Source organism: Petaurus breviceps, unplaced genomic scaffold (assembly GCF_028583685.1).
Source record: "Petaurus breviceps papuanus isolate PSGF00001 unplaced genomic scaffold, PetGlider_PUasm1.0 90897, whole genome shotgun sequence".
NCBI classification, from domain to species: domain Eukaryota; kingdom Metazoa; phylum Chordata; class Mammalia; order Diprotodontia; family Petauridae; genus Petaurus; species Petaurus breviceps.
The window spans coordinates 4,132,252-4,158,190 of record NW_027187374.1 but is presented as its reverse complement, the minus strand read 5'-3'; the positions used below and the strand labels follow the sequence as shown (position 1 = coordinate 4,158,190).

Genomic DNA, 25,939 nt, shown 5'->3' with positions numbered 1-25,939 from the left:
CATTGTGTATCATGGAGCAATGTCCTAAAAAGATGGGTGCTGAACTGGTTGAAGAGTGTTATAGTGTTATAAGTATAGAAATCTATGGAAGGAAATGGCAAACCACTTTAGTGTTTTTGCCAAGAAAATCCTAAATGGTGTCACAAAGAGTTGGACATGACTGAAATGACTGAACAACAAAGTAGAGAAATATATAGAGGTTTCCTGATATTAGGAATAAATGCAGATTTTAAGTCTGATGACATAAAACATTGATTGAAAAGAAGTGAAAAAAGCTTAAGGAATTACCAAAGGTACTAATAAAGTACCGTTTATTAAAGTCTTGGAAGGGTGACAACTCAGTGTTCTTTGAATTATTATACTCATTTGATGATTCAGAGGACAATTTAGAACTGGAGGGGACCTCAGAGATGATGTAGGTCCAACCACTTCATTTTACAGATGAGGAAGTGAGGCTCTGAGAGGTTAAGTGACTTGCTCAGGCACATGCAGCTAATAAGTATTAGAGTGAAATTTGAACCTGGATCTTCCTAACTCCAAGACCACTGTACAATATGTACTCTCTATCACAAATTTTTAGAGCTGAAAATGTCCTTAGAAGTCATCAAATACAGTCCCTCATTTTACAGATGAGAAAACTGAGACCCAGAGAGGTTATATGATTTGTCCAGGGTCCCACAATTAGTAAGTATCTGAGGCAGAATTTCAACCTAGGTCTTTTCTCTTTCTAAGTCCAGTGCCCTATCCACTACACCATACCACCTCAAACATTCCTGCTGTCTTGATAGTAGGAAATAGTACCATGGAATTAATCTGCAAGCTGTCCTATAGAGAGGAGAAGGTGCTTTAAAGAATAGAAACTTTCATGAGAAAGATGGTTTGCCCATAGAGATATTTAGAACTGTACTTTAATAAAAACACTTTCCTTTTATATAAAGCTGAGACAAGTCCTCTTATGTCAGAGAAATTTTATAAACTTAAGTTAGAGTCATCTCAGAACTATGCTTCCAAAGAGAACAATTGTGGATTAACCATGTGCCAAATATGCTGCTGCATTTGTATGTACCACTGTTAAAAAAAAAGGGCAGATTTGGCTCTGATCACCGAGCCAAAAGATAGCTATATAGACAAACAGATGGACAGATACAGTGTACTTTTATTAAGAACTTATTTTGTTCCAGGCACTGTGCTTGGTTTTGTGTAAGTCCTAAAGGTTACAAAACCTGGAATGACTTGACAAGCCTATCTGTAAAATCTAGAAATGCAATATGGTGGTGCTGAGATTCCATGGGAAGCATTACATTAATCACTTTTACAGCACACATTGGGGTTGCTAGGTGGCTCATTGAATAGAATGCTGGACCAGGAGTTAGGAAGACCAGAGTTAAAATCCAGCCTCAGACACTCACTAGCTGTGTGACCCTGGGCAAGTCACTTAGTCTCTGTTTGCCCTAATCCACTGGAGAAGGAATTGGCAAACCAATCCATTCTTTGCCAAGAAAACTCCATGACCGATATTAGCTTGATATGGTCCACCTTGTCAGGAAGAGTCAGATATAACTGAATAACAATACACATCCATTACTTTTACAATTGGGAGCAAAGGAGAATAGAGCCACCTGACTGTTTAGTCAAAGCAGATACTTGATTACAGAGACACCTAGAGGTGGATTAGCGATTGAAAAAGCAGGTAAGGTTAGAATGGAAAAAAACCTGAGAGGTCTAATACACACCCTAAAGCCACACCTGCCCATCATTAGTCTTGAGTCCCAGCATTTGCCACCAGTTAGCCAAGGTAAGTCAAATACTGAAGAGAAGGTATTTAAAACTATGTCTGCAAAGAAAGGCTCCACCTCCACCAGCCCAAAAACATCTTTTCAAATATGGACAGTGAAAACAAAACGAGGAACCACACTGAAGATGCAGATTCCAAGGCAGAGACCCTAGAGGATCAACTGAACAACAGAAGAGTTTATAAAACTGTTTTTCCCTGAAAGGTAAGAGACCAAGGGAATGGAAGTCAAAGAGTTCTAATATAGCTCCCATCTGGACATAACCAGAGGAACAAATTTCATTTTCTATTAAAGTTGTATATAAGATGGCCATATAGATGCTGGATGTAGGAATATAAAAAAATTCAGCCTTATTCCTGTAGAAGCTAAGGATTCTCTTTTTCTCTTTTTAAATTTGTTTACTTTTAGTTTTCAACATTTATTTCCACAAGATTTTGAGTTACACATTTTCTCCCTATCTTTCCCCTACTCCCAACCCAAAATAGCAATCCTACTGAATATCCCTTCCCCCAATCTGCTCTCTCCTATATCCTTCCCCATTTACCCCTCTGACTTTCTAGTAGGGCAAGATGGATTTCTATACCCAGTGCCTGTATATCTTATTTCTCAGTTGCATGTAAAAAATAATTTTTTTTTAACATTTGTCTTTAAAACTTTGATTTCCAGATTCTTTCCCTTCTTACCTCCTCACCACCCCCACTGGGAAGATAAGCGATTCAATATAGGTTGTACATGTGTAGTTAAGCAAAACATTTCCAGAGTAGATATATTGTGAAAGACTAACTGTATTTCCCTCCATTCTATCCTTCCCCCCCCCACTTATTCTATTTCTACTTTGACCCTGTCCCTCTTTAAAAGAGTGGCTTCCAACTACCCTCCCCCCTCATCTGCCCTCCCTTTTATCATCCCCCCTCTTGTCCCCTTCCCCCCTATTTTCCTGTAGGGTAAGATACCCAATGGAGTGTATGTTATTCCCTCCTTAAGCCAAATTAAATAACAGTAAGGTTGACCCATTCCCTTTAGCCTTCCTGTTCTTCCCCTCCATTGTAACAGTTCTTGCCTCATTTATATGAGATAATTTACTCTATTGTATCTCTATTTCCTTCTCTCATTATATTCCTCTCTTACCTCTTAATTTTATTTTTTAGATATCATCCCTTCCTATTCAACTGATCCTGTGCCCTCTGTCTATGTATACTTGTACACATATATACATACATACTCACATATGTATTTATAGATACATACACCCTCCTATATAAACATATAAATGTATGTATACATATATACATATACATACACACACACACACACACACACACACATATATATATATATATATATATATATATATATATATATTCCCTTCAACTATCCTCAAACTGAGAAAAGTCTTATGAGCTACAATTATTGTTTTTCCATATAGGAATGTAAATATTTCAACTTTAATAAGTTCCTTATGATTTCTTTATCCTGTTTACCTTCACATGCTTCTCTTACTTCTTCTATTTGAAAGTCAAATTTTCTGTTCAGCTCTGGTTTTTTCATCAAGAAAGCTTGAAAGTCCTCTATTTCACTGAATGACCATATTTTCTCCTGAAACATGATACTCAGTTTTGCTGGGTAGCTGATTCTTGTTTTCAATCCTAGCTCCATTGAGCTCTGGAATATCATATTCTAAGCCCTTTGATTCCTTAATGTAGAAGGTGATAGATCTTGTGTTATTCTTATTGTTTTTTCACAATACTCAAATTGTTTCTTCCTGGCTGCTTGTAATATTTTCTCCTTAATCTGGTAACTCTAGAACCTGGCTATAATATTCCTAGGAGTTTTCTTTTTGGGATCTTTTTCAAGAGGTGATCAATGAATTCTTTCAATTTCTATTTTTCCCTCTGGTTCTAGAATATCAGGGCAATTTTTTTTTTTTTTTTGCTTTCTGGAGGGCAGTTGGGATTCAGTGACTTGCCCAATGTCACACGGCTAGATTTGTGTTAAGTGAAGTGTCCGAGGCCGGATTTGAACTCAGGTCCTCCTGACTCCAGGCCTGATGCTCTATTCACTGCGCCACCTAGCCACCCCTATCAGGGAAATTTTGCTTGAGAATTTCTTGAGGGATGATTTCTAGGCTCTTTTTTTGATCATGGCTTTCAGGTAGTCCAATAATTTTTCAATTATCTCTCCTAGATTTATTTTCCAGGTCAGTGGTTTTTCCAATGAGATATTTCACATTGACTTCTATTTTTTATTTGGTTGGTTCTGTTTTATAGTATCTTGATTTCTCATAAAGTCATCAGCTTCCATTTGGGTCTCTCTTTCCATTTAAGTTTTTTTTTTTTTTTGGAGCAGGGGAGGCAGGGCATTTGGGTTTAAGTGACTTGCCCAAGGTCACACGGCTTTAGTTTTTTTTTTTGTGTGTGTGTGTTAAGTGTCTGAGGCCAGATTTGAACTCATGTCCTCCTGACTCCAGGGCCAGTGCTCTATTCACTGCACCACCTATCCACCCCAAGTTAGTCTATTTTTTAAGATGTTATTTTCTTCAGTAATTTTTTGGGTCTTCTTTAGCAGACTGTTGACTCGTTTTTCATGATTTTCTTGCATCATTCTCATTTCTCTTCCCAAATTTTCCTCCACTTCTCTTAACTTGATTTTCAAAATCCTTCTTGAGCTCCTCCATAGCGTGTAGCTAGCTCATATTTTTCTTGGAAGCTTTTGATGCAGGAGCTTTGTCTTCTTCCTGTTCCATGCTTTGATCCTTTTTGTCCCCAAAAAAGGATTCTGTAGACTGATTGTGCTTCCTCTGCTTGCTCATATTGCCAGCCAATTGCTTGACTTTTGAGCTCTTTGCCACAGTAGAACTCTGCTTCCAGAATGGAGAGAGTTATGTTCCAAATTGCTGGGGCTTTTGCAAACGTTGTCAGAGGTCTGAGGAAGGCGCCCTCTCTACAGACACCATACTGGCACACTGGTGTTTCTTACCACAGGACCACTGCCCAAGACAGCAGCCCAGATCCAAAGAGGTTAAAGCAAGAGCAATTACCCTCTGAATGGTTGCTTGGTTCCCCTGTGATCTGCAGGCTAGGAGCTCTGGAAGCAGCCATGGGGCAGCAGCTGCAGCCGCTGGGCCTCAACACCTTTTGCCTGGGGGCAAGGGCTGGACCTCATTCTTCTCCACCCAGTTCCAGCAGAGTTTTCCACTGACCTTTTTTTCTCTTTGGCAATTATGGGTTGAAGAATCTGGAAACCACCACAGCTGCTGGCGACTCATTCTCCTGAAGTCTGCTCCAGCTACTGCTGGTTGGGGGTCACCCTGGGGCTGCTTGCTGGGACTGCCCTCTGCTTCCAGAGCACTGTGATAGACCCTTCCTGCTGGGCTGCCTTCAGCAGGAGATTTGTTTCTCTCTGTCACTTTGTGGGTTCTGTAGCTCTAAAATTTGTTTAGAGTCATTTTTTTTTACATGTATTAGAAGTGATTGGAGCCAGAGCCCATGCCAAGTTTGTACTTCTACTCCACAGCTAAGGTCTCTTAAATCAACATTAGCTAAAGAATAAGGGGTTTGGGAGGGAGATCACATTGAGCCAGTACTTATCATGAGAGTTTTCAAATTCAGGAATAGATCCTGATGTATTTACTTTGGTGACTTCTTGGTACCAGAAGAGTATAAAGCTCGGTTGAGGCAGAAGCTCCAAAAGAACACACATGTCTTCTTGCTGTATGAAAATGGGAGACAGTTGAGAAGCAAGTCATAAAATCCAAATCAGTGACTCATGTTTGTCCTATGATATTGGGAAACCATCTAAAAGAATATTTTTTTTTCTTTTCTTTTTCTCAGAATATCTACCAGATTTTATTACTTAGCTTGTGGCCTGGTTGTCTTATCTTCGAGTCATGGGATCAGCCATGGGGAGACCTTTAAAAAGCTATATTCTTCACTGTCTGGTTATTACAGAAAGCCTATATTACTCAATAATACCATTTATAAGGTGTGTTGTCACATCTTCACACAGATGTTTAACCTCAATGTAGATACACTTATTGCCTGGAGACCATTTGGGTGACATGAGTGTTTTTTCCTTAAAGGAAATAGATCCCCTAATGGTTACAAATGGGCACTCACCTCTCTTGCTATTTCTCATGTACCAATTTTAACTGCTGCTAGGACCAAGGAAGTGCTAAGCTCTTTTCCTTTCCTCTAAGGAACCTCTTAAACTAGACTCATGCTAGAGCATAGATGGGCACAGGTTCAGTCCTAGTCTCTACTGAGAGGTGCTAGGTCCTTTTTAAAAAAAAATACTCTTTACATTTTTCATGCACTCATTTCTTTGGCTCTTTGCATCCTCAGTGCCTTGGGAGAAAATTACTTCATTTAGGTTTGTTTCATGTCTGGGGTCTCTCCAAAAAGGGAGAGTAGAAAGGCACTCAATGTACAATATAACTCTGGTATGGCATACCTATTTATTTCCTTTTTACAAGAGGACAATATAAGGACAAATTGACAAGCCTTAATAATCACTAATTTATAACAAACATCAGAACATGAGGCTGTGGAACTACTGAATAGGTATTTTATATTTCATGTTGCTCTATACGATCCCCCTTAAGGTAAATGTTTTCTGGCAGGCCAGCTCAGGGCTTGCCTCTTGTTTTAGTACCAGTCATTTCCAACTCTTGGACTCAAGATCTCCAACCTTTGGAACTCAGTAATTTGCTTCCAAGACTAGACACATCTATTTCAGGATTTCTGTTTGGGCACCAGTGATTTGGCAAAGAAACTATAAAGCAATGAAAGCAGCCAGAGGCTTAGGCTCACTCAACTTAGTTGAGTCCCCCTGCTCTCACTGACACATGGAAGCCATAGGCAAATTGCTCGGATAGCTTGAAGTGGTTCTATCCCAACAGAATTGACCGTATCTTCTTCTGGAATATGAGATAGTTAAAGACAGGTCACTCACTGCCTTTTAAATATCCACTGAATCCAGGGTTCTTCTTGAGATCAACTGCCAATGAGGGGGCTGCTTCATCATCTCCAAAGTGCCAAAATCCTTCAGAGCTTAGATACACATGGCCAGAGGGAAGCATCCATAGACTTCCCCATCCCTAAAACATGCAAGCTATCTCTCATTGCAAATGTGGTTATTCACAAGAAAGGGCAGCTCTACTGGTGCCCTGTTGCAGTTATGTATGACTTTAGCTAAATTACTGAACCTATTTCTCATTTGTAAATAAGGAGGCTTAATCAGATGATCCTGGTCAAGGTGAGACATTAATTAACCCAAGGTTTACAAGTCTGGAACCTAAACTAACTTGAAGGGACTAGGTTCTAGATTGGCAATATAACTCTAGCAATTTTCATTCAAATGGTTAAGGTGAAATTACCAGGCTGCTCATTAGCACTTCCAAAAGTGAAGTTAGGGTAACTGAGGTGGTTAAGTGGTTTCCCTTGGCCACACAGGAGTAGTGTCTGTCCTCAGGTAAGGAAATCCTACAAAGTCACAAGACTTTCATTCGGGAAAGAGTTCCAGCATCTCCTATCTTGGTGTTCCCTTTTGCAACTTACTGGCCTGTCCCAGACTAGTAAAACAGCTGCCCGGGCTCCAGTGCCCAGGCCCTGGGATCTTCTCAGGTCATTCCAGGGTATGTGAAGCTATGTGAGGCTGGGCGCCACCTATCAGGTAAAAGAACCAGTGGGCTTGGAGCCTAGGAAGGAGGAAGAAAGGGTTGGGAAGAGGCGGGGGAGGAAGTAGCCTGAGGGCTCCCGGAGCTGCTGTGGTTGTGTGAGTTCACCTGTGCTTTGCTGGGGAGGAGTCGGCATAGCGTTCTGTCCCTACAGAAGGTAAGTGATACCTGGGGGAGAAAATAAAAAGAGAAATAAACCTATTTCTCCTGGCACTGGGAATCGAGGGGACAATCAGAGATCCGGGTTGTCGGTTTATTTGGATGTGCGGTGTAGGTTGGGCTGGGGGCTATTACTTCGAGGCAAGTGTGACTGGATCGAGGGATATTGTTTCCTCTATAACAAACCCAATGCTTCTTCCCAAGTACATATATACGGAATAGGAGTTATTCTAAAAAGCAAAAATAATTACGGATTTTAGACGAATAGGAGATAAGGGGAGAGAGGCGGTGGATCGCTTCTGATCAAATGTGGTAGTTATTAGTTAAACTTAACCAACTAGCCAGGACCTGGGGTGCATGGACTCTGACTCTGGTGCTCTCGGTTTTTAGCCCCTAAGGGAAGCTTTTCTACACCCATAGTTCTTCTGTGGAGGGGGTGGGTGAAGGGACCTTGCCTTTTAAAATGCTAAATTGATAGGTGGAGTAAATCCTAATAAAAATCTTTCTTGTAGAGCGTGCCTTTTGGCTCAGGAAAGACTTTGGCTCTGGCTACTTAGTCAATTTGCAAGAGAAAGAGACTTACTTCCTGATGGTTGTGTACTCTGGTGGGTATATTTACTCTTTTTTTTTCCCCCCAGATACCTCTGGATTAGCACCAAGGGTGAAAACTAGATTTTCTGGCTGAGCTGGTTATTTCTTTGTGGAAAATCACAGTAGGCAAAGACGCCATGGACGTTACATGAGTAACTTCTGTTTTTTAGTTAATACCAAGTTTATAGGTCATTTAGCAACTTGTCTGATGCTATCAGAGCTTTGGTTCTATGAGTGGGGGGAGGGGTCTTGTGAAATGTATGGCCTCATGGTTTGGAGGGACCACTTTTGACTCTCTAATTCTATGACTAAATAGAAATAGTCTGTGTAATTGTCCTTTGTAGGATATATTTTGGGGCTAAGTATGAAGATGATTGGGGATGGTGGTAGAAATAACTCAAAGGATATGCTCTTGGCTTAACAGAATGGTTGGAGTCTCGGTTCATTTTAAATTCTGAGGGAGCCTTTTAGAGGTGTTTAGTTACTTGATCAAATCAGAGAAAAGGATAGACTGCCAATAAACTAATCTCTGGTAAGAGGAATGCCATTTATTTCAATATGTGTTTTGTCTGAATTTTTTTTTAACCTTTGAAACTTAGTCCCTTGAAAGGGGGTCAGGTTGTGTCTAAAGTGGGGGAGAAGATTATTGATGTGGCAGCATTTTGTGAATTGTAAACCTCTCTCCTTTGAAGAGGAACCTTGATAGCTATATTTCTTCTCTAGTGTGACTGAAGACCCTTAAATTTGATTTTCCACAGGAATAATGTAGCAATACTGGAATTATCACTAAACATAAGACATGGACACCCTATTCAAAAAGTGCTTCAGAAGGTTTTTTCTAAACATCAAAGTTTTGAAATTAAGTAAATCTGTCAGGAACATTGCAAACTCTATTAGGAAAGTGCTTCTGGGAATGTTTGTTTCCATGGCTGACATCAGTTAGTCTTTGCATTGGGACATAGACAAAGCTTTAGGGAGGCCGGAATATGTGAATCCATATGTATTTGACCCTCCTGCCCTCTACTCAAAACAATGAAACACACCCCTGCCCCCTTTTCTGGTCCTCCCTGGGACTATTGCTTGTCCTTTGGGTCTAGAAAATGAAATTCCTGTAGTGGTTTCACAGCCTCAGTAGAAGAGGAATGGAAAGAAGTAAGGAAACAAGCATTTAATCACCTACTTACTATATGCCAGGCTTTATGCTAAGGACTTTATAAATGCAATCTCATTTTGTCTTCACAGCCCTGTGAGTTCAGCACTATCACCCCCATTTTACAGTTGAGGAATTTGAGGCAGACAAAGGTTAAGTGACTTGCCCAGGGTCAAGACATTTATGTCTGAGATTAGATTTGATCTCGGGTCTTTCCTACTTAGCACCACAGGCTGCTTTTAGGTGTGACTGGAATCCAAGTGAATTGTTTTGAACAGAAATGATGAAATGGCCCTTGAGTGAAGTGACTCACTTTTATATATTTATTTATTTCATTTATTTATATATTTTTATTATATTATATTATTTATTTTATTATTTTTTTTCAGTGATATTTGGACCTCTAGGTCAGGAACTTCCTAGGCAGATCTATTACTTCTTTAATTTGTAATCTTAGAGTTGCCTAAGGGTACTGGGAAGTTAAGTGTCTTACTCAGGGTCACATAGGCAACCTGAGGTGGAATTTGAACCTTGTATATTTCTTTCTTGAAGGTTGTGGTGCTGGGGATAACCTTGAATTCTCCTTCAGCCTTTCATTTCCAAAGACACTATTCACATTGCACCTCCTGAGGTATGTTTTTTTAAGTTGGTAAGATTAGGTTAAAATGAGTAATTATGGCAGCCTTGGGGGGGGAGGGGAGGTTACGCTGATGAAAAAGCTGGGCTGTGTCTGTGTGGGGTTGACAAAAGGTTGGGACCTTATGATGGATGCTCAGTAAGTAACTATCATATATCATATTATATATATACATATCATATTTTATATATCATAAGGCTCTAGAGTTGGAAGGCACCCCAGAATCCATCTGGTCTAACCCCCCTCCTTTAACATGTAAGGGAACTGAGGCTAAGGCGGTTAAGTGACTTGGCTAAGATCATCAGAATAATAAGCATTAATTAGAGTAAGCCTGTTAGAATCCAGAGGCTTCAACTTCATAATCAGTGATCTTTCCACGTACCACAGGTTTGAATTAAGTAATGTTTTGACTTACAGTTTATGGGCTTAATTGGGTTTGAACCTCAGGGCTTTTCTTGATTCTCAGCTTCTGTGGAGCCTCTTCTGCTAAGAAAGAGAGATGTGAAGTGGTTCTTTGTGGGGCACTATAATTTCAATATGACTCCTAGTAATATATGGTGTTTGGATACTTTTGACTAGGTCAGTTTCCATCAATCCTCCTGCCTTTGGCACATCCAGTTTCATCTTATAGTGCTTTATCAGTGTGCAGAGGTATTTATTTATTGTATCCTCAGTCACATCATGCTTTATTTGATAAATAGCTCTATGGCCTATTTCTTATCAGTTTGTGCTCTCTTTGTATTTTTATTGTTCAATAATATCCAACTCTACATGACTCTGTTTAGGATTTTCTTGGCAAAGACACTGGAGTGTTTTTCATTTCCTTCTCCAACTCATTTTATAGATGAGGAAATGGAGGTAAAATGGATTAAGTGACTTGCCCAGGGTTACACAGCTAATGTCTGAGGCCAGATTTTGAACTTGTATGTGTCTTTCTGACTCCAGGCCTGGCACTCTATCCACTGTGCCACCCACCCACATGCATTTAAGGTGTCCTAAATGAAGAAGATTCTAGTTTTACTGAAAAATATGGAGGAAAGTTGTAGGGAAATACTGATTGGTGGGAAGCTTTCTCCTTTTTGTAGTTCCCCCATCCTGGCTGAATTCAGATCTAGAGGAGAGTGGTTGTGTTTCCAGAGATTGTGGAGCACCTTGTCTATTTTGATAGTACAAATTATTTTTTTGGTATCAGTCTCAAACTGTTATCAATGATGACAATAAGCAAGGATTTAATAGGCATTTAAATGATTTATTTTTTCTCCCAATTACATATCAAGACAATTTTTTAACATTTCATTTAAAAGAAAATCTGAGTTCTAATTTTTTTTGCTAGCTCCCATCTTTCCTCACCTCCCTGAAATGGTAAACAATTTGATATAGGTTATACATGTGCAATTGTGTAAAACATATTTCCACATAAATCACATTGTGGAAGAAAACACAAACAAAACCTCAAGAAAACAAAATTAAAAAGTATGTTTCAATCTGCATTCAGACTCCATCAGTTCTTTCTCTGGATGTGGATAGCATTTTTCATCATGAGTATTTTAGAAATATCTTGGGTCATTGTGTTGCTGAGAATAGGTAAGTCATTCATAGTTGATCGTCATACAGTATTGCTGTTATTGTGTAAGATGTTCTCCTGGTTCTTCTCACTTTGTTTTGCATTAGTTCATGTAAGTCTTTCCAGGTTTTTCTGAGAGCATCCTGCTTATCATTTCATATAGTAAAATATCATTCTATCATAATCATAATGCCACAACTTGTTCACCCATTCCCCATTGATGGACATCCCCCAATTTACAATTCTTTGCCACCACAAAAAGAAGTGAATAGGCACTTTTGTATCCCTCTACATGTTGGGCACATGATCCCCTGACCCAAACAGTTGAGGAAATGATACTAAGGTATGTGTAACACAACAACTCAGTAACATGAAGTTTTCCTGGATCCTTATGAGGTTCCTTTTAGCTCTAATGTTATTTTATACAAAGTACAAAGATTAAGGTAAGTTTTAAGTGACCAAGAAGCCAGAATGTAGGAGGTAAGTTAAGTGGAAAGGATTATAGTATAGACTTGGCTTTTAATGTCAATTACTTAAAATCAAACCTTGATGATTAAATATACATGTGAAATAAAGATAAGCCAAAATAAAGTTTCTCACCACATAAGCCAGGATTTCTTACCCTTTTTGTGTGTGTCATGTACCCTTTGGCAGCCTAGTGAAGCTTTATGGACTGTTTCTTGAGATAATGTTTGCCTACGTTCATAATTGAAGGAAACATTAAAATTTTAGAGGTTAGTGAAAATAAAGATGTATTTTTTCCCCAAGTTCATGGACCCCAGGGGTGACTTTATACATATTTCATGATAACTCCTTTTTACCTGCTACCTATAACAATCATGTAAAAATTGGAGTATTTTCTAGTAAAAATTAAATTTGTGGTAAAGGGGAAGAGATGGGATGTATTTCTGTGAAATTTTTTTTTGTGAATTTTATTTGCCCCACATAACAACTTGGATGATTTGTAGGAAACAGGTTCTGAGAAGTTAATGAATTAAGTTGCCCAAGGCCACATAGGTTGTTGGGAGAGGAAGAAAGGGGTAGAAGAAACTGGGGCCCAGGTCTTCTGGCACCAGGTTAAGTATTTGCTATGTTTCTGTGGTCCCCCTATTTAATTAGAGTGGGGCAGGGACCGTCTTTTCAACGCAAGCTTATGTTTGTAGGCTATTGCTCTTTGAACATAAAAAACTAACAGCATCAGAAGATGATGGATAGCTTAGTGGAGAGATTTGTTGTGTTGAGTCACTGAGTCAATTCTGATCATTTTTGAGACCTCAAACAGGTACTGCTAGGGAGAAGCAGATGATAATGGAATCCCAAACTAGACTTGTCCCAAACATCTCTTCTTGCCTCCATCTCTCCCCTCTTTTGAGCTATGTTTGAGGGTCCTACAATCCTGCTAATGACTGAGATTTGGTGTCAGCATCATCTTTGACCTCCCCATTTTAATCCCACATGGCCAATCTGTTGCCAAATCTTTACATTTTTAGCATTATGTTATCTCAAGAGATAAGTTTCCTTTATTTCAACAATGAAGACAGCAGCAACAACAACAAAGGCAAAAGACAGGCCCTGCTTATAATGAGATTATTATTATTATTGAGATTATTTTATTTATTATTATTATATTTACTATATTAAATATATATTATATTAATATAATATATAATATTTATTTAATTATTATTAATGAGAGCTTATAATCTAATTGGGGAGACAACATTTGAACAAATATATACCAAGAAAGCTATATACAGGATAAATAGTAATTAATTAAAAGTGAAAAAGCTCTAGAATAAAGAGGGATTAGAAAGTGGGGTTTTAGTTGGGACTTGATGGAAACCAAGGTAGGACAGTAGTCAGAGCAGAAGAGGGTAGAGTTTTCCGGCATTTGGAGAGAGTCAGAGGGAATGTTATTTATGGAAGAAGATGGAGGCCAGTGTCACTAGATCAAAGAGTAGGGTTTTGGGAGTAAGGTGTAAGAAGAATGGAAAGGTAAGAGGGGGCTAGGTCGTGAAGTACTTAGAATGCCAAGTAGAACATTGTATTTTTTCTTGGAGGCAATAGGAAGCCCTGGAGTTTATTTATCAGGGGGTGACATGATTAGATCTGAGTTTTAGGAAAATCATTCTAATGACTGAATGGAGGATGGATTGGAGAGAGACTAGAGGCAAGCAGACCCACCAGTAGATTATTGCAATAATCAAGGTATGAGGTGATAAAAGCGTACAACTAGAATGGTGGCAGTGCCAGAGGAGAGAAGAGGCAGTATATAAGAAATGTTACAAAGATGAAATCGATAGACCTTGGTAACAGATTGGATATGGAGGATGAGAAATAGTGAGGAATCTGGGATGACTCCTAGGTTTGGAACCTAAAGGCCTGGGAGGATGGTTTTGCCATGTATATAATAAGGGAGAAGGTAGGAGGTAGGGAGTGTTTAGGGGGAAAGATAATAAGTTCTATTTTGGACATATATTATGTTTGATATGTCTACTGGATGTCCAGTTCTACATATCTGAAAGGCAGTTGGAGATGGTAGAATAGAATTCAGCCAGGAGAGTGGGGAAGGAAAGGCAGATTTGAGAATCATCAACATAGCGATAGTAATTAAATTGTAGAGGCTGATATGACTACCAATTAAGTAGTATAGAGGAAGAAGGGAAGAACCCTGATAGATACCTATAGTTAGAGGGCATGATCTGGAGGGGGATCCAATGAAGGAGACAGAAGGAGTGGTCAGATAGGTAAGAGGAAAACTGGAGGAAAATGATGTACTGAAAACAAAGGGAGAAGAAGGTATCTAGGAGGAGAGAGTGATCAAAGATGTCAAAGTCTGTAGAGCTCAAAGAAGATGAGAATTGAGTAAAGGTTATTGGATTTGGCATTTAAGAGATCAATAGTAATTTTGGAGAGAGCAGTTTCAATGGAAAGATATCAGAAGCCAAATTGTAAGGGGTTAAGAAGAGAATGAGATGAGAGAAAGTGGAGGCACCAATTGTAAATGTTTTTCTTTGAGGAGTGGCTATAAAGCTTAGCAGTGATGGAATGACCAAATTAGGGTTTTTTCAGGATAGAGGAGACATGGATATGTTTGTAGGCAGTAGGAAATGAAGTAGTAGAGAGGGAGATATTTAAAATAGGTGAAAGAGTATGGATGACAGAGTGGGTAATTTATTTGAGGAGATGGGATCACTTCAACTTGTAGAGGGATTAGCCTTAGTAAGGAGTAAGGCTACTTTATCGTGTGAAACAGGGATGAAGGAGGAGAAAATGGCAGAAAGCATCTCATTGATAGGGGATGAGGGAGAGGGGAGAAGAAGAATTTCAGGGTGAATTACCTCTATTTTTTTCTATAAAATATGAGACAAGATTCCCAACTGAGAAAATTGTGGGGGGAGGGAGAGCAAAGGGAGATTGAAGGTTTGAAAAGGTTTGGATAATCCACTGAGGAGAGTGGGATAGTGAGTTGATAAGGAAGTGTAGTGTTGTCTTGTAAAAGTGAGGTCTTCCCTGAGATTATGTAATATAAATTTGTAATGACCTAGTAGTTCTATGACTTTCTCCACCTTTATTCAGCAACATGTATTTAGGAATGAAGGAATAGTGGGTGTGATCTAATCTATAGGCTTGGCAATATGATCAGGGACCAAAGGATACAGGAGAGGAGGAAGGTATATTTTTTAAAATTTTTTGTTTTTGCTTTTTTTTGGAGGGCAGTTGGGGTTAAGTGACTTGCCCAAGGTCACATGGCTAGTTTTTATGTTAAGTGTCTGAGGCTGGACTTGAACTCAGGTCCTCCTGACTCCAGGGCCAGTGCTCTATTCACTGTGCCACCTAGCCGCCCCAGGAGGACAGTATAGAGTTGAGTTGGTTCACCAAGGATTCATGATGGGGAGAAGAAGAGAGAATGACTAGTATTATTAAGTATTTTTGTACAGATAATACCTTTCCCTTTTTCTTTTTCTGTTTAGTAACTTTTAGCATAAGAACTCAGTACTCTTTTCTTACTAGCTCTTGAGCTCTATGGCCTATATAGTGGGACTGTAAGTAGAAAGGACATATGGCAGAATGGGGAAAAAAAAAAGATAGTTGTTGTAGCAGTTGCAGATATGGGAAGAAGAGTAAATCTTTTCCCAGGGAAGATGTGAAAGTGTCTTACTGTGTCATGATCTGTGGTGTTACTGACACCCTAAGCATCCCTAGAATGTTATTTTAATAAAAAAGTTTAATAGTATTTTATTTTTTCTAATTATATGTAAAGATAAATTTTAATGTTTAAAAATTTTGACTTCCAAATTTTCACCCTCCTTCCCATATCTCCTCCCTCCCTAAGACAGTAAGCAAATTGGTGTTGAGTAAATATGTGCAATCATGTAAACTATATTTCCATATTAGTTACGTTGTGAAAGAAGAAAAAAAACATGAAAAAATGAAGCAAAAATAGTATGCTTTGATCTGCATTCAGATTCCATCAGTTCTTTATCAGGGTGTGAATAGCATTTTTCCTCATGATTCCTTTGTAATTGTTTTAGGTCACTGTATTGTTGATTACGTAGTTGATTACACAATGTTGCTGTTTCTGTGTGCTATGTTTCTTTTGTTCACTTCACTTTGTATCAGTTCATGTAAGTACAGGTTTTTTGGAAATCATTCTGCTCATTATTTCTTCCCCTTCCCCAACCCCCACTTAATAGCATTTTATTTTTTCCAATTTCATGTTTTCAAGTTTCACTTCTATAAGATATTGAGTTCTAAGCCTTACCGAGATGGCAAGCAACTCGATATAGACTATACATGTACAATTATGGAAAACATTCGTTAGTCAGTTGTGAAAGGACAATCAGAACAAAAGGGAAAAGCCATGAGAAAGGAAAAAGGACAACAAAAAAGAGAAAATTGTATGTTTCAATCAGCATTCACACTTCATAGTTCTTTCTCTGGATGTGGATAGCATTTTCCATCATGAATCTTTAGGAGTTGTCTTAGATCATTGCATTGCTGAGAAAAGTGAAGTCTATCAAAGTTGATCATCCCACATCGTTGCTGTTTTTGTGTACAATGTTCTCCTGGTTCTGCTCACTTCACTTGGAATCAGTTCATGTAAGTCCAGGTTTTTTCTGAAATCTGCCTGCTCATCATTTCTTGTATCACAATAGTATTCCATTACATTCACATACCAGAACTTTTTCAACCATTCCCCAATTGATGAGCATTCCTTGAATTTCAATTCTTTGCCACCACAAAAAGAACTGCTAAAAGTATCTCGTTCTAGTTGGGTGCTTTTTTTCCCTCTTTGTTCTCTTTGGGATATAGACCTCCCTAGTAGTTGTATTGCTGGATCAAAGGGTATGCACAGTTTGATCCCCCTTTGGGCATAGTTCCAAAATGCTCTCCTGAATGGTTGGCTCAGTTTATAATTCTATCAATAATGCTTTATTATCACAACTTTTCCCACATCCTCTCTAGCATTCATCATCATTTTTCTTTTCTGTCATATTAACCCATCTGATAGTTGTGAGGTGGTACCTCAGAGTTTTAATTTGCATTTCTCTAACCAATAGTGATTTAGAGCATTTTTTTCATATGACTATAGATAGCTTTTATTTCTTCATCTGAAAAGTACCTTTGACCATTTGTCAACTGGGGAATTATTTGTATTCTTAGAAATTTGACTTAGTTCTCTATATATTTGACATATGAGGCACATTTGCTGTAAAGACATTCCACCTTTCTGTTTTCCTTTTAATTTTGGTTGTACTGTGGTTTAAACCCATGGACACCAAAAACTGTTGTGGTGGGGGTTCTGCCCACCTCAAAACTGTTGTGGTTTCATGATGTGTTGTGGTTTCATGTTGTGTTGTGGTGGAACCATCTCAAAGAATTCAGAGTCAGACCACCTCTAATCCAAGTATGGGCATTTTTTGAGATTTCTGCCTCTCATGAAGCAGGCTAAGTTTCAAGAGGAACCAGCAACTTGAGAGAAAGCAAGATGGATTTTTATAGAGTAAGTACATAACATAAATCATAAATATTAAAAAGGCAGGGGGGGTTTGTTAAGGGATTAGGTAATAGAGGAGCGGTCCCTTCTATGGTTCAATGGTTAAATATTCTGGTATGCTACCTTCCAGTTGTCTAGCTATTGTGGTCCTGTCTGGTCAAGATGGATAGTTAGATATTGTGGTCCTGTCTTGGGCTGGATGTATGATGTGATTGTGGTTAAGTATAAGAACACACCTGTTTCTGTGGGAATGGGTCTGGGGGCAGTGGCTGGGATCCCATCATATGGATATGCCTACTGTTCTGTGAGAACTATGAGTTCATGGACACACCTGTTGTTCTAGTGAGCAGTGAGGCATATATGAAGAAGTTAGGATATTGAATGGGGGGAGAGTGGTGTGAGTGGCTAGGTAGATACAATGGGCCTGCTGTTCAGTGGGGCCTATAAAGAAGATAGAATATTGGGGCTGGGGGCAGCTTAATTAGGATTCCATCATTCCCCCTCAAAGAGCTTGTAGCAGCAAGCACCCCAAGCGTCCTCAGGGTGGCTGCCCATACAGGTTCTTGGATCTGCTTTGTTAAAGGAAAGCAACTCAAAATGGGTTAACAAGCTTACTTTAATCAGTCAGACATATATCGTTTACCTTGTTCAGGGGAAAAAGGTCAGCACCCTGAACTTCAAAGTATACAGGCAGAATTATCAAGACAGAAACAGATCAAGTAGACAGCTTTCCAAACTGTCCAGCCATTACATCCACACCAAATCAACATCTGGGTTTTTTCAAAGCGGGGGGAGGGGGCTCTGGACAGCGGGTTTCCCAGAATCCAGATTAAATCACAGAACACTTCTCAAAGTGAGCCCCAGAACAAAGCTACACATCAGGGCTTATATAGCCTTCTCCTGGCTCAGAGAAGGTAACAACTTTATTGACTCACTGGCCAATCAAGAAGTATCTACTGAAAAACAAGCCTCCCACCCCAGGCTCCAGGTGCACTTTAGCCTAGGGGCAGGGAAGATCTTTAAATTTGCATTTACATTACTTGAGCTGGGGCCCAAATTCTTTTGGGAAAATGCACAAAGGTCTCTGCTTTTGTAGCTTCTTCAGGCTGAAAAGGGGTCTGTCTTGATAGGTCCTGGGGATGAGGTTGACTGGAACCAAGGATAGGTCACATCCAGGGATGATGGGTGAGTATGAACTAAGTATCCATTCTTTGCTGTCAATTGTAGGTGAATTGACCTGTAGCCTGAGAGACAGAAATCTGATAGGCAAGTTCAATATGCAGGGTCCCAGATATATGGAGAAAGACAGATATATCTAGTAACAGGCGGTTGACTAGGACAATTCACTAAATTATTTAGGCTGTAGAAGGAAATATAATTTTAGGCTGAATAGCTCAGATCTAATAACACATTTTTATAGTAGCTCAGATATATTCCAGCCTTAGTCTATGGGATAATGATTAACATTCTGTTTCTAGCTTTGTTTCGTAAACTTCTTTTCCCCTTTTCTAATTGTTCCCATATCATTCAGAAAGAATGTTCTATTCCAGGAATTTAACCTTTCATTTGACTATGCAGGCAGGTAGATGACAAGCTGGAGTACTAAGTCACCCAGTTGTTTGGAATATGGAATGACTACACATTCAGATTGAAAACAGCAAGATTTCACACCCCTGCATTGTACTTATATCTCTTACTGACTGCTTGCTGTAATTAGAGAAAGCTGCCATAAAAGGAAAAAAGAGACATACCATATATGACAGGCTAAAACGTCCTTAGCTCTGTTTGAATTCAGATAAGTCAATTTAATTTCAGTTTATAAGCCGACTCAGGAATAGCCAGGTGAAAAACATTCCTTTTCAAAGGAAGACAATGAAGAAACTGAGCCAGGAGGGTCCCATCTTAGATTGAGGCTAAAATTGTCTTCTTAGCTTTTCTCAGAAGCCAATCTCCACCTTGTAGCAGGATCACATTCCTTCTGAGTAGCTTGTGGTGTTTCTCTCAGAATGCAGACAACTATATCTAAATTCAAACTCAAAATAAAATTATTTGTGGTCCCAAGGGCTATTACCTCAAATAACAAGTATCACCAATCACAGCTTAGGGCTAGATACAATTGTTTTTACTTTTATAGAGTTACAATAAGGAATAACAATTTACCATGACTTACATACATAAGAGATTTCATTTCTCAATAAGCCAAGTTCATTGTTTAGGAACTCCATAACCCAAACAAGTTCATTTTATTTTTTTCCCCATTTGGGGCCGATGACCTTGCCTACCAGATGGTTTCCAGATCTGGTAATCTGGCAAGTTTGCAAATAAGGAGTGAGTTCTTATCCCAGAAACTGGATTCTGGGTTTCTCAAATAGTAGCTGTGTCTTGTGTCCTTAATCTATTCCACTGATCCACTACTCTGTTTCTTAGCCAGTACCAGATAATTTTGATGATTGCTGCCTTTATAATATTTTTAGATCTGGTATGGCTAGGCCACATTTCTTTGCATTTTCTCCTCATTAATTCCCTTGATATTCCTGGCCTTTTGTTCTTCCAAATGAATTTTGTTATTATTTCTAGCTTTCTAAAATAATCTTTTTGTAGTTTGGTAGGGCACTGAAAAAGTAAATTAATTAAGGCAGACTTGTTGGTTTTATTATATTAGCTTAGCCTTCCCATGAGCAATTTATATTTTTCAAATTGTTTAAGATCTGACCTTATTTGTGTGAAAAGTGCTTTATAATTTTGTTCATATATAGTCCCTGGGTTTGTGTTGGCAAGTAGACTCCCAAATATTTTATGTTGTCTACAGTTATTTTAAATGGAATTTCTCTTCCTCTTACTGCTTGGCTTTGTTGGTGAAATATAGAAATGCTGATGATTTATGTGGGTTTCTTTTATATGCTAGAACTTTGCTTAAGTTTATTATTTCAAGTAGTTTTTTTTACTTGATTCTCCAGGGTTCTCTTAAGTGTACTATCATCATCTGCAAAGAGTTCCAGTTTTATGTCCTCAATGCTTATTCTAATTCCTTTCATTTCTTTTTTCTCTTATTGCTAAAGCTAACATTTTAGTACAATATTGAATAAAAGTGGTGATGATGGGCATTCTTGCTTTATTCCTGATCCTATTGGGAAAATTTATCCTCATTACAGATAAAACTTGCTAATAGTTTTAGATAGATACTGTTTATCCTTTTAAGGAAAGCTCCTTTTATTCCTATGCTCTCTAATATTTTTAATAGGAATGGGTGCTATACTTAGTTAATCCTTTTCCACATCTATTGAGAAAATCATATGATTTCTTTTGGTTTTGTTATTGATATGGTCAGTTATGGTGATATCTTTCCTAATATTGAATCTGAATTTCTGGTATAAATCCAACCTCACCATAATATATTATCCTGGTGATAAATTGCCATAATCTATTTGCTAATATTTTATTTAAAATTTTTGCATCTAACATTGTTAGGGAAACTGATCTACAAATTTCTTTCTCTGTTTTGGCTCTTCCTGGTTTAGATATCAGCACAATATTTGTTTCATAAAAGGAATTTGGTAGGACTCCTTCTTTGCCTATATATATATATATATATATATATATATATATATATATATATATATATATATATATATATATATATATTTGCTTTTTCCAAATGGGGAAGGTAGGGCAATTGGTGTTAAGTGACTTGCCCAAGGTCACACAGCTAGTAAGTGTTAAGAGTCTGAGGCCAGATTTGAACTGAGGTCCTCCTGATTCCAGCTCCAGTGCTCTACTCACTGCACCACCTAGCTGCCCCCATTCTTTACCTATTTTTCCAAATAGTTTATATGTATTGGGATTAATTGTTCTTTAAATATTTGGAAAAATTCACTTGTAAGTCCATCTGGCCCTGGGGCTTTTTTCTTTGAGAGTTCACTTATGACTTCTTTAATTTCTTTTGGAGTTATGTAAATATTCTATTTACTCTTTTGTTAATCTGGACACTTTTTTGGGTAAATATTCATCTGTTTCATCTAGATTGTCTGATTGTATGTCTGGCATACAGTTGTGCAAAAGAGCTCTTAATTTTTGCTTTTATTTCTTTTGCTTTTTTTGGAGGGCAATTGGTGTTAAGTGACTTGCCCAAGGTCACACAGCTAGCTTTTGTGCTGTGTCTGAGGCCTGATTTGAACTCAGGTCCTCCTGACTCCACTTTTATTTCTTTATTGGTGGTGAATTCACCCTTTTCATTTTTGATATTGGTAATTTAGTTTTCTTTTTTTTTTAAATCAAGTTGACCAAAGATTTAACTATTTAATTGTTTTTTTCATAAAACCAGATCTTTTTTTTACTTTTATATTATTATAAATTTTATTTATAAATTAAATAGTTTTCTTCCAGATTTATTAATCTCTCTTGTTATTTTTAGGATTTCTAATTTGTTGTCTAATTGGAGATTTTTAATTTGTTCTTTTTCTAGCTTTTTTAGTTGAATGCCCAATTTATTGAACTTCTCTTTCTCTATTTTCTTGATGTGAGAATTTAGAGAAATAAGTTTTCCCCTAAGTATAGCTTTGACTGTATCCTACAAGTTTTTGGTATATTGCCTAATTATTGTCATTCTCTTTAATGTAATTATTGATTGTCAGCTTCCTCTTTATCTTTCTCCTTTACCCCCTACTTCCCTATAGGGTAAGATAGAATTCTATACCCAATTTAGTATGTATGTTATTTTATCTTTGAGCCTATTCTGATGAGATTAAGGTTCAAACAATGTGCACCTCCCCTTCCTTCTTTCCCTCTACTTTAATAGGTCTTTCATGTCTCTTTGTGTACTATAAAATTTACCCCATTCTGCCTCCCCCTTTCCTCTTCTCCCAGTACAATCCTTTTTTTATCCCCTATTTATTTTTACATTATTACATCAGAGTCAACTTATACCCACACCCTCTATCTATGTATGCTCCTTCTAATTGCCTAATAGAGATAGTTAAAAGTTATATGTATGATCTTCCCATGTAGTGATGTAAACAGTTCAATCTTACTGAATAGCATGTTTTTTTTTAATTTCTTGTTTGCCTTTTTATACTTCTCTTGAGTCTTGTATTTTTTTTTTTCTGTTAAATTTTCTATTCAGCTGTGGTGTTTTCATCAGGAAAGTTCAAAAGTTCTCTATTTCATTGAAAGTCAATTTTCCTCCCTGAAAGATTATGCTCAATTTTTCTAGGCAATTGCTTCTTGGTTGTAATCCCCCAAACCTTCTGATCCTTTAATGTAGAAGTTTGTAAGGCATGATTAAAACTTTTGTTTCCACAGAAATCATATTAATACATAACTTACAAAACCTAGGGATCCATATATACCAGAAAGTCTTTGACTTGCAGTGAATGCAGGAAAATAAATTGATTGTGGAGAAGGTAGAAAGAGGATGTTGATTTAACATTTTCACTCATCAGGATAATCAGCATACCTAAGAGTGAATATTCTCTCCTTTGTTCTCTAAGTAAACCCAGGAATTGCCTCTCTTGTGTCTACCAGGGCCAGATGAAACTATGAACATTCCTCTACCTATGATCAGTCAGGATGAAGCCTTTGACCTGAGACATCTTGAACAATGGGGCTTTTCTTATCTTAATATTTTATGGACATACACAATGTTATGTCATGATACTGGAAAAGGAAACATAGATACCCTGGATCAGTTGACACCTTGTCAACTTTCTTATCTTAATTGTATTTACAGCCTGTTCAATTAGGAAAATTCCTTTCTCATGCTATAGAGATCATAAAATCTGAGTAATTGTAGACATCCTGAGTAGGGATTAGAAGTATTTATGACTTATCATTTCTTTACTAAATAAAGTATAAAGAAAATGAGTAGGGGGCGGGACTAAAATGTGAAATGTAATCAGGGTAGAGACCAACATTGGGGTGGGGTGTTTAGGTGTTTTCATATAGGCTGTGAATCCTGAAGTATCCAGTCAATGGGGAACAGGGGAAGGAAATGCAAGTAATGATACAGGATAAAAGCTATGTATTTGTCTTAAACAAATGTGCCTATGCTTGCTTAAGTTACAAGCTCTTGCAAGAACTTAATAAATGCTTTCCTGGGTTCAGTAGTTAATGTCCTATTCTTTGTGAGCATGTTTCTCACAAAGCTACTCAGCCCTGACTGTGGCTTCTTGATATATGAATTGTTTCTTTCTGGTTGCTTGCAGTATTTTCTCTTTGACCTGAAAGTTCTAGAATTTGACTATAACATTCCTTGAAATTTTCATTTGGGATTTCTTTCAGGAAATGTTTGGGGGATTTTTTCATTTACTATTTTACTTTCTGGTTTTAGGATATCAGGGCAATTTTCCTTGATAATTTCTTTAAATATGCTGTCCAGGCTCTTTTTGTTTTATTCATTCATTCATTTATTTATTGGAGGGGGGGAAGGCAGGGCCATTGGAGTTAAGTGACTTGACCAAGGTCACACAGCTATTATGTCTTAAGTAACTGAGGCCCAATTTGAATTCCTGACTGCAGGATCAGTGCTCTATTCACTGCACCACCTAGCTGTTCCTAGGCTCTTTTTTTTTTTTTTTTGATCATGGCTTTCATTTAGTCCAATAATTTTTAAATTATCTGAGATCTCCTGGATCTATTGCCCAGGTCAGTTTTTTTCCCCCAATATGCTACTTCAAATTTTCTTCTTTTTTTTTTGTTCTTTTGATTTTATTTGATTCTTGATTTCTCCTAAAGTCATCAACTTCCAATTGTCCAAGTATTGATTCTTGATTTCTCCTAAAGTCATTAACTTCCAATTGTCCAAGTCTGATTTTTAAGGAATTTTTTTTCAGTGAGCTTTTCTACTTCCCTTTCCATTTGGCCAATTCTTTTTATTAAAGTATATAATGGTATTGGGAATTTGGAGATCTTTGCTTTGAAAATAAACTGCCCTGTAATAGAATGAATGTAGTCACATGTAGACTGTGGTGGGAGGAGTTTGCCAAAGGAAGCTTGGAGTCAGAGCCAGAGAGGTGGTGGGAAAGAGAGGACACTCAGACAAGGAGATAGATAGGCACATGAGTAAAAGTTTTTTTTTTTTCACAGTTATGCTTGTGTTTATTTGTGGGAAGACTAAAGGATGATATAGCTCTCTGCTATATTGTGGTGCATTAACTTCTATGTTGCTATGATTGATTCAGTTTCCTGGTGTTGGGATTTGATTTCCTGGTGTCTGATTAAATGTTTTGCTTCTGTCTTCTATATAGAGAGCCTGTTATATTTTGTGCTTGAGCACCATGCCGGAATATTTATAGTCACTATTGGTATATTTATTGTGATCATTGGTGCTGTAAATACTGCATTGGCACTACAAGGTGTTGTTTTCTTCAGTGAATTTTTGCACATTTCCCCATTTTTTGTGCTCCTTTATCAATTTGTTGACTCTTTTTATGATTCTCTTGCATTACTCTTATTTCTTTTCCCTATTTTTCTTCTACCTTTCTTATTTGATTGTTAAAATTCTTTGTGAGCTCTTCCAAGGGACTTTGTTAGCTTGAGACCAAGTGACGTTCCTCTTTGAGGCTTTGCATGCAGGCATTTGCCATTGTTGTCCTCTTCTGAGTTTATGTTTTGATCTTCCTTGTCACCAAAACAACTTTCTTTGGTCAGGGCTTTTTTGTTTTTTGCTCATTTTCCAGTTTATTTAATGACTTTTAGAGTTGAGTTCTCCTCCTGGGGTACAAGGGGCACTGTTCCAAATTTTTTGTGCTAGATTCCAGGGGCCTGGTTACTGGCTTTCTGAAATGGGCCTCTGGGACTTTTATTTATTTATTTTTTTTTGTAATTTTATTTTTCTAAAACTTAAATACACAATAAGAAATGACAAAGTAACATTATAAAATTAAATATAAAACAAGAAATGAAGAAAGTCGTGTGCAGAGCAGAATGTGCTATTCAAAATACATAGCAATAAATTTCAATTTCAAGAAAGCCTATGTAATAAATACTATGTGTGGTGTTGAAAGCTGTCCAACTTTGCTTTGCCTCCTTGTAAAGTTTTCTTTTGTTCTCTGCTGTGCACTTTTTAATTTGTTCTTTTTACCCCCTTCCTCCACACCTCTCCCAAAGATTACAATTAAGCATATATATATACATACATCCATACATACACACACATACATATATACATACACACATATGCATATATAATAAACATGTACTTTCCCTAACAATTTCTACTATTGATTTTTGTTTTATGTTTGTGTGTATCTCTTATTCCCTGTCCTTCCTTACTCCTCTACTTCTGGCCTCATTCAGATGAAACTGTTCTCTCCAAAGTTAATAACAATCTCTCAATTGCCTAATCTAATGGCTTCTCCCCCCCCCCCCCCCCCC

General features: G+C 37.7%; 1 protein-coding gene across 7 annotated transcripts in view; it reads left to right on the top strand.

Moving 5' to 3' along the window:
• The first annotated feature begins 7,488 nt into the window (after positions 1 to 7,488).
• TMPRSS2 (transmembrane serine protease 2) overlaps positions 7,489 to 25,939 on the top strand; it is a 127,468-nt gene continuing 109,017 nt past the window's right edge. For 2 of the 7 annotated variants that reach the window (XM_069074866.1, XM_069074863.1), the window contains exons 1-3: positions 7,489 to 7,624; positions 8,139 to 8,231; positions 9,920 to 9,998. The gene's annotated coding sequence lies outside the window, so the exon portion shown is untranslated. The remainder of the gene's footprint in view (positions 7,625 to 8,138; positions 8,232 to 9,919; positions 9,999 to 25,939) is intronic. The other 5 variants (XM_069074867.1, XM_069074865.1, XM_069074864.1 and 2 more) reach the window with 4 other exon arrangements.